The sequence below is a fragment of the Bombus huntii genome, chromosome 18, assembly GCF_024542735.1.
Source record: "Bombus huntii isolate Logan2020A chromosome 18, iyBomHunt1.1, whole genome shotgun sequence".
Taxonomy (NCBI): Eukaryota; Metazoa; Arthropoda; class Insecta; order Hymenoptera; family Apidae; genus Bombus; species Bombus huntii.
Genome location: NC_066255.1, coordinates 653,856 through 669,682, shown reverse-complemented (window position 1 = coordinate 669,682; position 15,827 = coordinate 653,856). Strand labels below are relative to the sequence as shown.

The 15,827-nt window shown below is 37.7% G+C and overlaps 1 non-coding gene and 1 pseudogene across 1 annotated transcript; both read left to right on the top strand.

The window, feature by feature from the left end:
- Window positions 1-2,567: 2,567 nt before the first annotated feature.
- LOC126875621 (U6atac minor spliceosomal RNA) lies at window positions 2,568-2,674 on the top strand. The gene has a single exon (XR_007693591.1). It is a non-coding gene; the product is annotated as a U6atac minor spliceosomal RNA (small nuclear RNA).
- Window positions 2,675-8,026: 5,352 nt separating this feature from the next.
- On the top strand, window positions 8,027-8,109 carry LOC126875593 (U6atac minor spliceosomal RNA; annotated as a pseudogene).
- The last annotated feature ends 7,718 nt before the right edge of the window (window positions 8,110-15,827 follow it).

Sequence of the window (15,827 nt, the reverse complement as noted above, 5' to 3'; positions counted from 1 at the left end):
TGAACTTCGTGAAGATTTTCAGGAAAATTTTATTTATCGACACAACCAGATAATACAAGATGAGTCTGGTCTGACATAAGCAGAAAGTTCAGCGCACTATTTACAGTCAAAATTTCAAGTAACTCTTGAGAAAAATTTAGCTGTTGGACAACAACTATATTGTATGGATGAAAGTTAGGGTCCTTGTGCAAAATTCTACGAAGACTTCGACTTGAAAATAAAGCGCTTGCGTGTCTCCTGGTTGAACAGCGTTGATCTCGTTGCATTGCTATTCTCACAGTTTCAATGTCCTCTGCAATTCGTATTGCACGAGCAACAGCGAGTAGCTTCGTGTTTAATGCAGAAGCACTGTGCCAAAAATTCCGAACCTGTAACTTGATGGAGTTACGGCAATGAACAGTGTCGTGGCGCGGAATTTAAAAATGTATGCGAAATAATTACTTTGTTCGACAATATAGAAAAATCGCCACAGAAGAGTTACCAAAATACTTAGAAGGGAGGATGAAGTGGAAGGACAGAAAAATATTAGCAGGATTCAGATGTGGAAACGAGACCAAAGCAAGGGAATACTGGAAACAAGAGGGAGAAAAGAGATGCAGGCTACGTAAAAGGAAAGAAGAAGACCTGAGGCACGGAATAGAAGAATGCGAAATAACGGGAGGACCAAAGGACACGGAAAAAATACTAAACGATGCTGGAGAAGGACTAATAGAATTGAAAACAATAATGGAGAAGAGAAGAGCGATACAAGACGAGGAGGAACGACAATAAGGAAGCACAGCAAGGAGGCAAAAGCGCAAAAATTGCCATAGTTTTAGAGACAGAATATATAATGGAGTGCAATATAATAGATAGATTTATAGATAGATTAGATAGATATAAGGGAGGAGGCAATAAAGCGATAACGCCATGAGACTGATAGAATGTAAAAAGCGTAATAGGTAAACGAGATGTAAAACCGAAAGCTCGACCAAGGCCGAAAGGAGCGGACTAAGTAATAATAAATAAAATAAAATAAATAAATAATTACTTTGTTCTAATAACTGATTCACTATTTTTAAAAAACATTTCTGATACAAAAGCACGATACTATTCGGTTCATCGTGCCATCATTACTGAAATTATCGGCAGGTACGCAAAGAAATACAAGGAAAGAGCTCATAAAAAGAAGACTAAAGAGAAAACACCTCAGTGACCTTACTAAAGAAATAAAATAAACAAACTGAAAGATGGTATTCCGATGGGCGTAACCATCCACATATTATTTAGCAATAAAGCTAGAAAAATTTACCAAATGTCTAGCTGGACAAATTGCAAAGTACAAATTAAATAATAATAAAAAAAAAACACCTTCTTCTACCAATGAAGCAGAAATATTTGTATATCCATAAATCATATTTGTGATAATACATGAAATTTCTGTAAATCACCTTTCTAGATATCTTTTCCTATAAAACCATTTACAAACTCAGAGGCCAAAGAAATGATCTATTAGCATTTTAACCCTCAAAAAGCACCGGGATACAATATGACAAGTAAGTAAAACGATTAAGGGAGTGTCCTGAATTAGAATGTTTTAAAACAGCGTCTTTTTGTAATTTTTTTTTAGAAGAGAAAGAAAGAAACGAATTTGCTGAATTTTGAGGTATGATTTTATATATATTTAACGAACAGAAACAAATTTTTTTCAAAGCAAAAAGAAAAATTATCCACCTCGTAATTCTTTACCATAACAGAAAACAAAAAAAGGATTAAATTATTATATATTTTTCTAATAATCTAAATCTAAATCTTGAGGTTCAATCTAAGGTTAAATCTAAATCTTCTGTTTCAAATTATTAATTAGACCTATTTATAAATTATGCTAATCCCATATGTTATAAAATCTCTGCCAGTGCAATGGAAAACACAAGGCTAGGCATCTCGAAAATAAGCGCATTAGAAGAGACAGGAATTCTTTTAGAATGGTCATCTGTTACTACAAGAATTATAATAGTAGCAAAAATATATTATTAAGAGCTTCATAATAGATTTAATAATAATGATTTAATTAAGGGAATTATTTACCTTTACCCCTTATATTTTGAGAGGGCTATGAAAAATGTACATCTCATTCAAGAGGCTAATTAGAATACTTCCTATGATATACAATGCCACATTAAGAATCAAATACTTTCCAATCACCTACAAGCTCGGCGGGGCATCCAGCGACGCTAGTTAAGGCCCGGAACTGAAGACGACGCGTCGCGAGTTCGAATCCTCGGCATACAAAGGAGGCACAAATAGCACAGGGCGAGAAGGTTTCTATTTAAAAGAAATATACAACAGGCAGCAGCCTCTCCCTTGCGTGTTCTCTGGAATGTACTTTCTGGGAGTACTTGGTAAACGTGCTTGGTGTTAAGCACACAGGGGCCCGACGATCAACTCGCACAACACTGGTCCACCGTCGTCCCGCCCGTGGAGGTTTTAGCCGGTAAAAATCCGGCACTACCTTCTGCCCGTCCCCGCAGGGTGGTAAGGTGTCTATGAAGATTTCCTCCACGTAAAAAAAAAAAAAAAATTTTTTTTTGGAGTATGAAAGGAGAGACGTTTAACACTCCCGTAGACAAGAGTGGAACACACATATAAATGGTAAGGCACTGTCGCCTTTCGGCGGCACTTATCAGATCTTTTTGGGAGGACCGCGGAGGGCTTCCGCTATCCTTCCGGATAACACAGGTTATCTGTTAACCTTTTCTCGTGGCAAATGATCTTTACAGCTACATCCTTTCGAGCATTGCATTTCGAACAATATATTAGACGCGAATCTAGATGTTTGATCCATTGACATCGTGTAATCAAAAACGAAATAAGAAAGATAAAAACATTTGATATACAACACAGTATTACCGAGTAAATTTACACTATTAATTACCAAATTCCAGACTTGAACAATATAATCATAGGCAAAACTTGGATACATACCGGTGGTTAGAAGGTGGCGCCTACTGACATTCTGAATCAACTTCAGTAAACGTATTTCCTTGAATGATGAAATTAAAAATGTTACACGAGTAGCGGTAATATCGTAAACTGTTTATAATTTAATTAGACATAATGTTACTTATATGCTTGTAAAAAGTTTCTATTTGTAAATTGGTTCGTTAATTATTTTGTTTTACTTTATTTATATGATCATATATTACTTTATATCCTTTTATTTCATTTTATGTTTCTTTATCTCCTTTATTTAATTTATTTCATCACCATAATTTTCTTTAATCTGTTCTATCGTTTCTAATAATCTGTGAGTACTGTAATTTTAAAGCCATTGGTTTGGATTCATTATAACTAATATTTTATTGATCTGCGGCATTTCAGTCAATATCACACCATAATGTTATTATTATTATTATATTATATTACTATATGGTTATTATTATATTAAAACTGTTATGAGAATAAACGCTAAAAAAGGTACACATTACACAGTTGTTCATCGAAATCGTTACAAAGTTACGTAGTATCTAAACACCCGACGCAACACTTAAAACTCGTTTGTCGGAAAGTAGCGGCATTGCTGTCAATGATATTAGCATAGTCGTCTGTGCTATATGTAACAACACAAGCGTCGGGCGCGTGTATCAGCTGGTGTTGCTATGAGAGTGGTGCAGACAGGCGATCGATGTTGTCCATACAATTCGAATTTAAGACTCAGACTGCGAATTTCAGACGCAGCCGCGTAAGGCGCGGCTGTACGGCTAAGGAAATTCCATCTTTAGACAATAGGGCCATGTCTAGCACTCTTTCCAGGAAAAGCGTGTTCAGATTGCAAAGCGCCTCACAACAAAAAAAGAAAAGTAAAATAAGTTAAATATAAAGGGGCACTCCATGCGTTAGGTGAGATTATTTTCAATCAAAAATGAATTTTTGATCAATATCCAAATGTGTTATGTTGTATATCAATTGTATAAATAACAAAAAAGGATTAATATATCCTTTCAAACTTTGCACGCTGCACTAAAATACAGAACACATTTACTCGCAATATATTTTAATACAGTTTCATTCGCTTGAAAAGATACAAAAGATTTTGATTGCAATATACTTGCGTCTGCAGTTTGTTATTACCATCTTCTCGTCGGTGTACGGCCTGGTCTCTGATGTGGATTAATGTTACACGCTCGTCGGCCCTGATACAACGATTCTCTTTCCAGCAGTTTTTTCGTTTCTATTATAGTACCGCGGAGAGATTACCGACATACAGACAATGTCGACGACAAAGGGCAAATGCCGACAAGCCGAAAGGGTGGGAAACTTCAATAGGCCTAACGGCCATCAATATATTTCGGCACCACAGCCGTTGATGTTCGGTTAGCCACCGGAGTGTCAAGAGTCAAGAGTCGTTCTTCGACAGTTTCTCGACGAATCCGATGATCTCGTGTCCTTAGACACACCCCATCATAGTTTTTCCTCTGTAGCATCATCGGGACGGAAATGCATTCTTTCTTGCGATCTCGTCGACGAAAAGAGTAACACCTTACGACCAGTGAATTTACGCGTACGACTTAGATTTTGCGAGTACGTTCATCTATGATCCCGTCGACCGCGGATTCGTTATTGAACCTAGGATCATTGTCATTAGTTTCTCGAGTACCTAACTACCACGGTTACTTGTCCGGTTCTATACTAATCGTATTTGCACTAGTCAATGTCTTCTCTATTGCATAACGACAACGTGTAACCCAAACGAAGATTCGTTTCACGCCCCTAACCCTAATTTTAATGTAAACCCGACATATAAGAAGCGGCATAGATATAAGAGATGTAAAGCCGAAAGTTCGTCCAAAGCCAAAAGGCACGGATAAATAAAAATAAATAAATAAAATTAGCAAGAAGGAAATATAAAGTACAAAGCAAGATTACTCGCAGTAGGACGTAACTAGAAATCGGAATAAATTGCGGGCAATCATTCGCTCCTGTCAACGATTGGACACAGCAAGGGCTATGCTGGCTCTAACTTCGATTAATCGAATGAAAATCAAGCAATCCAACGTCAAATCGTCATACTTATACAGAAATACAAAGGACAGAGTATATATGGAACAACCACTAGGATTTATAACCGACGGTAACAAAGTATGCGAGCTAGAAAAACGCACATATGGATTGCCTTAATCTGGATACCGTTGGATATTATATAACACACTTTGAAGGAGAATCGTGTGCATATAAATTAAGGGACAGAAGCAACCGATCGTTGGAATATACGTAGCTGACTTTTTATAGCAACAAATGATAAGATAGTTGAATTCCTTAAATATAAAAGTTATAAAAAATAAGGATGTGATATAATTATCGGAAACATACAAAGAACAAATTTTAAGGAAATACCGCCTAGAAAGTTGCGATCCAGTAAAATAGCCACTAAGAAAATTTAAATGCATTTAAAACAAGATTTACATGCATATAAGGTTCGCCGAAGCCGGTGTCAGGTAAAGTAAAAAAAGAAATGGAAGGTGAAAATAAAAAAAGAGAGAATTTATTTGCTAACATCTTGTTTACACTAATGACAGTTTACTTCCGAACTGCAGCCGTGACTTTCAAAAACTGGAGCTCTTACAACTCGGCCGCATCCCTACACAAGTGGTTATCTTACGAAGTAGGGAGGACCCCCGGGTGTTGGGTCTGGGCCCTGACCCCCTGCTGCCGCGTGCACTACCTTGCCGACTGGTGGGTGTCCGTCATTAGCTCATCGGTTTTGAAGTGTACCGGTCCTGACACCGGATAAGACCGAATACCAACAGTTACTGAGACCACTGATCTACTGCATTGGCAACTAAATGATTGCTGATTTTGTCAATACCACCTAATGACAAAATCTGCAATGACTTAATTGCCAACCCAATGTATAGCTATCGGAACGAGACCTGATATTTCTTCACGGTAAGTAAACTGTCACAATATAATCGGAACTCAAAAGCAATACATTTGACCGCTGTGAAAAAGGAATGTAGATACCTGAATCAGTAGACCCAAGTTGGATGGAACAAATATTAAATTTGTAGAAAGAAAGAGAGAAAAAGAGATTAGACAAGATCAAGTCGTGCTTTATTCGCATCACAATTGAATATGTCTGCAGAACAGCAATGAATATTTTAGTAATAGCATTTTGCAATTAATTTAAAGATGTCTAATACAAAAATTGAAATGCACCATAACGAAATAGTAAAATGATTAAGAAATATGATAAATACAGATATGTATGTATGAGTAACATTTTGTATGTAAATAAATTTTTAAGAAATGAACAGGCGCTATATTTTAATCTTTCAGTTTCGACAAAGAAGATAATTCCTTTGACAAATTTTGTACAAATTCAAATCAGAAAATAAAATAAAAACGTATACAACTTTCTATTAACTTTCGAAATCATTTTAAAAACAATTACAAATAACATACGAGTTGTACGAATGAAAATAGTTACATCAGAATCATTATCCACGCTAAAACCTTATTTATTTAGTGTTTCGATCATTCGCGGAGAGACGCGATCGCGAGATATCACGTCAACGAGAGTTGTAAGTTCCCGTTACGATTAAACAATCGCCGCCACGAACTGATCGATTCCCTTATTTCGATTATGATAATAAGGGTAGTTCAATGAAATTTCACAGAATTAACACAACTAAATTAATGTTTATTGCAACAACTTATTAACTAGAAAGATATAAATGGAACAACAAAAAGAAATGTGACTACGTAATGCGCGATATAAGATATGTGTTGACTGTTTGGCTTCTCGAAACGTTATGACGCCTTTCGATTTTTGCCGTTTTTTTCTGGAAGGCGACCCCCACTACGTTCGGATCACGCCACATTCTTTTACGCCAGATAAAATAACGGCCAAGAATCGACGTTTCTGGAGGTCGCCCTGCTTAATGAACCATGCGCTTGCCACTACAATGTTTGTTTGCCGGGCAGCCGCGACGATCCGTCTGCGACATTATAGTGCCGCGACCGACAGTTAAGAATATGATCTATGGCAAGCCGCATGGCGTAACATTTAGTATCAATTCAAATTTTTCTGATAAATAAGAGATGTCAAGTGAAAGTATTTAATGCGGAGTTTAATTAAATGTTTCCATGCTATTGACCATTCGTTTGCGTACACGTTCGAATGTCCCTTGTGATAGGCTCTTCTTATTATTTTATTTACATCGTTCTTAACAATATGAGTAATACTAACGTAGAAAAAATTAGTTATTGGTATACTACTTGTAGCAGACTGCAGAACTAAAAAGAAGGCAGAAAATAGTGTGAAATTAAAAATTTTGGCGGGTTTACATAAATGTGTCTTTTAAAAAGAAAAAATAGACTTTAAGGTGCTATAATAAACTTTTTGACGAACTTTCCGGGCACCCAGGATCCTCTCCTTGCCTCTCAACACTACTCTTACTACAAGAAATATAATAGCAGCAAAAATATATTGAGGGCTTTATAATAGATTTGATAATAATACTTTTAATTAAGGGAATTATTTACCTTTGCCCCTTGTATTTTGAGAGGGCTATGAAAAAAGTACATTTCCTTCATGAGGCTAATTAGAATACTTCCTATGATATACATTGCCACATTAAGAATCAAATACTTTCCATTCAGCTAGAAGCTCGGCGGGGCAGCCAGCTACGCTCGTTGAAGCTCAGAACTGAAGACGACGCGTCGCGAGTTCGAATCCTCGGCATAAGAAGTCTCTGCATCTAAAAAGGGACAGAAAAACCAAAATTTCTCTTAGAATATACAAACAGGCAAGCGGCCAGCGCCTCCCTTGCGTGTGTTCTGGGTGTACTTTCTGGGAGTACTTGGTTTTTAAACGTGCTTGGTGTTAAGCACACAGGGGTCCGACGGTCAAAACTCGCACTGATACACTGCCCCGTTCGTGGAGGTTTTAGCCGGTAAGAAACCGGCACTACCTTCTGCCCGTCCCCACAGGGTGGTAAGGTGTCTATGAAGATTTCCTCCACGTAAAAAAAAAAAAAAAATTTTTTTGTAGTATGAAAGGAGAGACGTTTAACATTCCCGTAGACAAGGGGGAACACATATAAATGGTATCACTGGCGAATAATCTTTATCAATAATCGACATGAAAGTAGGTGTTACGCCACGATGCTTACCACAGGCTGTATTTTCTAACCGTCGCTCGCGGTCCTACAGTGTCGCAGGCAGACCGTCTTATCTGCCCGCCGGATCATATACAATGTATCGACGGGAGTGTCACGTAAAATAACAAAATAAAAAAGGAATTTGAGGTAAAAATAAAAAAAAGAAAACTTTATTTTTTTTCTAACATCAATACACTTTACAATCTACTTCCGAACTCTAGGCGTGACTTTCTAAGACTGACTCTTATGATTTTACTTTCGATCGGATCCGATTACTTTCTTTTGTCATCCCTCAACATCCCCACCGTCCATGCATTTGCTAGGCGTCCGCGATCGTTGCCACGTGCTCTTTCCTCTAGAACCTTCGGTGGAAGGACCGTTGGGATGTTGATGGTTCATTAGGCACTTCAGCGATATACATTGTCGCCGAGTGCCGCCACATCTTTATCTCTATCGTCAGTCCGTCGGATTTGAAGTATGCCGGTCGTGACAGGAGCATAGTTGTCGCCAAGCAGCGAGCCCTAGAAACGTCGATTTTTGTCCGTAACGTTTTCGACACAAGAAGAGCCATACGTGATCATAGGCGCGAGCGATGGCGTGAAGCGAGCATAATGGGATTCGTCTTCCAAACAAGACAAAGAAATGATCGAAAGGCAATCAGTCCCTTCTGACGAGTCAAGCGTTAGACATCGGGAGCTCTGACGAGCAAAATCAAAATCATATAGTTTAACGAATTCATTGAGAGATATCGTAAGGTCGAGACAACTTTGTGTAATTTATTCAACATATTATTGTCAAATATATTTTTTTAAGTTCACCTGTTAATACAGTGTTACTTCATTGAACCACCTCTGTTATCTTAATCGAAACAGGGGAACGACTATTTCGCGGCGTCGATTAACAGAATCGTAGCGAGAATTTACGCCTCTCGCTGACGCGTATTCCTAGCGGTCGCGTCTCTCCGCGAAAGGTCGTAACAGTATAAAAAAGAACATAGTCTGACTACATGCCGTTGAATAGGGTGGGGGGGGGCAGAATTATAAAAAAACCAGGAAAAGCTAGAAGAAGAGAAGGAGAAAAGGGAATGAACAAGCGAAAGTGTGGAAAAATACCTGGAGGAATGTAAAGACTGGACCTGCAAGGGAAGAACAGTAGAGGAAACGTGGACTGAAATCAAAAAGAAGATAAACGAAGCAATGCCAAAGAAGAAAGTGACGATGAGGAAATGGGGTGTGGGAGAGAAAGCGTGGTACAACAAGGAGTGGAAAGAAACGAAAAGAGTGATGAGAAGGAAGATGACAAAGTTTATGAAAGGAAAATGCAGCAGAGAAGCGCTCATAGAGGGAAAAGAGAAAAGAAAAGAAAAGAAGCAAAAGAAAGCAACGGGGGAAAACGGGTTAGAATATGAGGTACGAAAGTATGCACCGAAGGAAGTGGGGGTGGCCTTATGGGAGTTAAGGGGGGCTAAGGTTAATTCGTACAAAAAAGGCATGTTTCTGTGAATTTTTTGTGACGACACAGTTAGAATCTCTTTATTAAAACCAATAATACACTAAAGTATGACATTCGAAGTATATTGTATAAAATTTTCACGGACGTGTCTCGGAAAAAAGTAGAATTGCGGCGCCTCTCGTAACTTGGTGCTGTATCATCTGAAATCAAAAAATTAAAGTTCATTCGTTAGGAAACAGTTTTCTCCAGGTAACGCTGGGAGGATTTTTCGAAATTTCAATTTTTCACTTTTTTGGAATACTTTGAAGGGAAAAACGCGATTTTTTGCGAAAAAATCGGATAATTTGTTATTGTAAAATAAAAATAATTAACAAATTTGAAAAAACTCTACAGCGTTACTTGGTAAATTATGTACAGAAATAGTGTTCAAAGGGGCATCGGGATCTGGGGGGTAAGATTATGTATTATATAGAGAGCGAAACATCTGCCAGGTATCAATAGCACGTTCGGGTCGGGTATGTATTAAAATTCGACATGTATGAAAATACTCGTAACTTTGTCAATTTTGCTCCAATCGACTTGAAATTTTGATACAATATTCTTAAGATATTATGCATTCATTTAAAAAAATACAAAAAAATTGTAATACCTTACCCCCCCCCCCCTTAAGGAGAATATGGAAATAGGGAGGGGATACCAGAAGGTTGGAAAAAAGGATATCGATATGTAAGAAGGGGGACAAGAGAGTAGCGAAGAGCTACAGAGGAGTAACGCTAATGGATACAGCATGCAAGATCTATGCAGAGATATTGGACGAACGACTGAAGGCAGAGATTGAAAACAAACTGGAAGATTCGGATTCAGAAAAGGAAGAGGAGTGACCGATGCGGTTTTTGTGATAAACCACATCATATACAAGCAGCTAGGTAAAGAAAGAGGGAAATTGTATGCCTGCTTTGCGGACTTAAGAGCGGCGTTCAACAGACTAAACAGAGAGAAACTGGAGGAGAAAATGAGGAAAATGGGGATTAGCGAAAAACTAACCCGAAGGATTAAAGCGATATACGAGAGTCAAGAACCGCGACACAAGGGAATTTTGGACTTCGAGGGGAGTCAAACAAGACTGGAAGAAGAACTAAGGCAAGGACAAGCTGGGGGCATAGTGGTAGGAGAAAGAAAGGTATGGTCACTAACATATGCAGACGATATTGTGTCGATGGCAGATAGAGAAGAGGAGCTAAAAGATATGCTAAAGAGATTCAAACAATTTTTAAAGAAAGCCGAATTAGAACCGAGCACGGAAAAGACCAAGATAGTAGTTTTCGAAAAAAGAAGGATAAAAGGAGACAAAGAAAATGGAAATGGGGAGAGCAAGAATTAGAAGAAGTGGACGAGATAAGATACCTAGGGTGCATGCTAGAGAAAAACCGCAGTGATGAGAAACACATACAAGACAGGAAAAAGAGAGCAACAATAGCAACGAAGAAAACATGGAGCGTGGGAGAAAGAATATTCAAACAGGACTACGAGAGGAGAATGAAGATGTTTGGAGCAGAGGTATGGGGCTGGGATATGGAAGAAAGACTGAATAGAATACAAAGAAGATATATAAAACGGATATTAGGTATGACAGCACCAAATTATATATCGATAGAAGAATGCAAGCTAATAGAAATCAAAGAAAAAGCATTAAAAAGAGCAGCAAGGTATGAAGATAAAGCCCTAGAATGAAAAAGGAACTAAAAAGGAGTAAAGGAGTGTATAAAGGAAAGAGAGAGAAATTGGGGAAATGGCCAAGAAGGGAAAAGAGCAAGAAAGGGTAAGGAGGGACTAGAAGAGGTGAGATATGGTGGGACGCAGATAGAAGCAAGAGAGGAGCAAACAAGGATGACAGTAGACCAAATTATAGAAGAAAGAAGTAAGAGAGAAGCAGAAGAGAGGGGGAAAAGGATAAGGGAATCCAAATATAATATACATTACAGAAATATCGCCAAAGAAGAATTACCAAAGTACTTAGAAGGGTGGATGAAGTGGAAGTATAGAAGGCAAGATTCACATGTGGGAACGAGACCAAAGCAAGGGAATACTGGAAAGAAGAGGGAGAAAAAAGATGCAGACTATGTAGAAGGAAAGAAGAAGACCTGAGACATGTAATAGAAGAATGTGAAATAACGGGAGGATCAAAGGACATAGGAAAAACACTAAACGAGACTGGAAAAGGTTTAACAGAACTGAAAGCAATAATAGAGAAGGAAAGGGCAAACGACAGGAAGGAAGCACAGCAAGGAGGCTAAAGACCAAAGCTGCAATAGTTATTAGTCATTAGTTATTAATTTGTAGTTTCTAGTATTTAGTTCGTAGAGATAGAATAATTAAGGGAGTGAAATAGAATAGAGCGGATAAGAGGGGAGGTAGACATATAAGAAGCGAAATAGATATAAGAGATGTAAAACCGAAAGTTCGTCCAAAGCCGAAAGGCACGGACTAAGCAATAATAATAATAAAATAATAATAATTTATATAATAATAATTTAATGTGAATTAAATTTAATGTAAATTAAATTATTATTATATAAATTATATAAATTACCTTACGGTTGATATCGTACGTGATAAGGATCGCGAAAAAGTATCTAATTTGGTATAGTCTTTACCACAAAAAGTATTTCAACCTGAAAAAGTTGTGTAATTCATTTTCGTTGATCCGAGGTCTTATTCAAAAGATATTATTTCTTAAAACTGTTGCCTATTATTTAGTAACAATTGTGTCACTATTACTGCAAACTTTTCAATTTTACATAACATAACGCAAGAAAAAAAAACAGAAAGGAACAATGAGTAATTTACTTATACATTATTTATACAGAATTTGTATAAATCTCTAAACATTTATACAACTTTATTTTTTACACTAATGCTATTATATTCATCGAATTGATTGGTATCTCAAACTTTTTATTTATTTTTGCAATATATTTTTTGTAAAATTATGAAATACATTTATTAGGACAGGAGCGCAATTACATATACTTATTTTCATTAGATTGATTTAAGTCAAATTAGTTATACATGGTATATGTGAATATGCATATTAAAGGTTGGCTGTTCTATTAGCCGTTCAGAAGTCACAGTAATCAATTTCGCAAATTAAGTGACGATGTTGCAAACACTGTTTTTTAATTTACATTAGAATCTATTATCATTTATGTCATCTTTCTGCAATACATGAATTTTTGTTGGAATACAACTGTAATATCGTAGAATAGCTTTGATTGGAGATCGGCTGAAATTAGAAAACACCGTGTACGCCGTCTTTTTGTGGTTTGTTTACATCCAAGAGCGCCTAGTAACAGTGACGCGAGAAAAGATAAGCAGCGTCAAAACAGAAGTACGGTTTCATATTTCAAGGAGTGGCAATCGAGAGGCCAGAGTATGTGAGCCGAAAAGTGTGTGTGTGTGTGTGAGAGAGAGAGAGGACGAGAGCAGGAGTGCAAGAGCGAGCACGACCGAGCAGGAGTGCATTGGCGAGGGTCAGAGTTGATGGAGACGTCGAAGCATAGAGTCGTTAGAATTGAGTTGCGAATGTTGTCGAGTGTAGAGTTGCTAGTGAGAGAGAGAGAGAGAGAGAGAGAGAGAGTTACCAAATAGTTGTCAAGTTATTTGTTGTAAATACGAGCGTTGCATTTAGTTTTCCTGTTAATCAAACATCGTTTCTCTGTCTAACTAATATCTGTATTTTCAATCCATTATTAATAAATTATAATTAATCGGACAAAATTACACCTTTAATATATTCCGATATTACACAACGATATTAATCGCATACAGATAAAGTGATTGATCGAACGGATTCTTCCCTCCGTTGCCCAGCGACATCCCCACTACCGTGCGTTCGTGAGATGTACCGCGGAGGCTAGCGCATGCATGCTCTCCTTTTTAATGTGGGTAGCTTCCATTGTACATTGATAACTTTTTCATTTCCGTTTGGCACCTAATAAAGAATTGAACGTGTGTTGCAAAACGTGTTTTTTCCTAAAAAATGTCAAAGTTATTGAAGTTTTTCTGAATAATATTTCTGAATTTGATAAATTTACAAATTTATATCTCCTCTTAACACTTAACGCTCCAAGTGTGCCTCCCAAGCACCACCAATGTGCGATGCGGTGCGGTACTCTTTTTAAAATCTGACACTTAAGAAGTTTTTTTCTTTCCTTTTTATTTGGAAGAATTTTATAATTAATTCTCACTGAGAATTATAAGTAATAGCTTTTAATTATAATAATAGTCTGTTATTTCGACCAATCGCGGGGAGACGCAGTCGCGAGGAGAGACGTCAACGGGAGTCGTAAATTCCCGTTACGATTATAACAATCGACACCACGAATTGATCGATCCCCTGATTTCCGTTGAGATAATAGGGGTTATTGAGTTTGTATAACACTGTGATTCACAGAATTATAAATCATATATTTCCAACACTTAGATTACACTGATGAGCATAGATAAATAGATAATCACTCATCGCACGAAGATAAGATAGATATGTACGTTAGAGCAGGGCTCTTATAATTGGATTTAGTGTATTAGTGGACGTAGTCATATAATATATTTAGTAGAGGAGATGTATGCTCGACAATACCAAGAACCGACTCTCGCGTTATGCTTAGACTGCCACGATAGGCGTTAGCGTTAGACATAGTAGTTGACTTTTCCAGCGAGGTAGAAGAAGTGAAGTTGAGTGACGATGCTGTGTCGGAGGAAAGCCTGTGATGGGTGTGTCTAGCGCACGGGACCATCGGATTTGTTCATGCCATTGTAGGTCAGGAAGTGAGGGCAGTATACATTGCCTCGGATTGGACAAACGAAGGTTGGTGGACTAGGAAGGGTCTTAACCGCCCTCGATAGAAAGTTGCTAGTAGGAAGCATCGTACGTGAGAAAAACTAACCTTCTCGTGTCAAGCCGTAGTAAACAATAGTCTTTAGAAACTGATTTAGAAAAAGACATTTGTTGGGTCTGAAGGACCTTAGCAGGCAAGTTACTCGGGTTTCGGTGTCCGTCTGGCCCACGGTGTGTGACCTGGGCCAGGCAGAGAGTCGCCCGGCGTAACATAGTCGATTAATAAGCTATTGGTCGGTAAACGTCGACGACAAAAAGCCGATGAATAGGCTATCGGTCGGTAAGCGTCGGAGACTAAAAAGCGATTATTCGGCTATCGGTCGGTAAAGTGTTAAAAGCTTGCAAGTCGAAGTAGAATGAGAATAAGTTGGAATTGTCGGTCGATATTCACAATTAAAAGTCGGAGCGTTAAAGGTTAAAAAATGAGAATAATTAACATTAAATTTGTATTTGTGTTCAAGACTTTAATCAACTTATTCATTATATATTCTTTATATATACATGTCGGAGATGAAAGGACATCGGAGCCTTCTCTTTGGAACTTCGGGAAAATCCCTTAACACCGTAATCTAGATTCTATCATAGGCGTAATTAAACAATTGTCGTCATTCGATCCGATTGTATTTGTTCGAGATTTGTGATAATGAGCTTGGGCTCGAGGCGACAACTGGTGGCCGAACGTAGCCACGGTCACGGGAAGAACGTTTCGCCTGACGGAGGTGTGGTGTGGTTGTATGGTTCTCCCTAGAAATGTGGCGGCATACAGCCTCAACAACGGGCCTAGCCACATGGGATTGTACCTCGGAGGTGTCGATATAATGGGACACACGTTGTATTACTAATCAAACTCCAGGCAGAAACTGCGTAGCAACGGCGATTGGAACCTTCTCGATGCTTCCAACGAGCATATAACAAACAAATGCAATCGTACAGCAAGGAAAATTTCCATCAGTTTATTATTCGTGCGATTGCTTGGAGAGTGACACATCGAGCAGTTTATACCGAGCGTCTCAACAATCGTATTTTATAGTTAAAATTATTCTACGCATAGTAAAGAGTTATCCCGTTGACCGTGGATTCGTTTGAACCCAAGAACATTGTTAATAGCCTTCATTAATCTTATTATTCGTTAAACTCATTCGTTAAACTCAATATTTATTGTACTTTGTAAAAGTCTTGTATATTCGTGTAAATATAATCTCTGCTTCGTAAAACGATGGCTAATTCAAACGAAGAATCGTTACGCGCCTTAAATTCTAATGTTAACCCGACATATATATAACCTTGGTTATGAATATTTTAAATTGGCACAATAATTGTTATAAGTATATAACAAA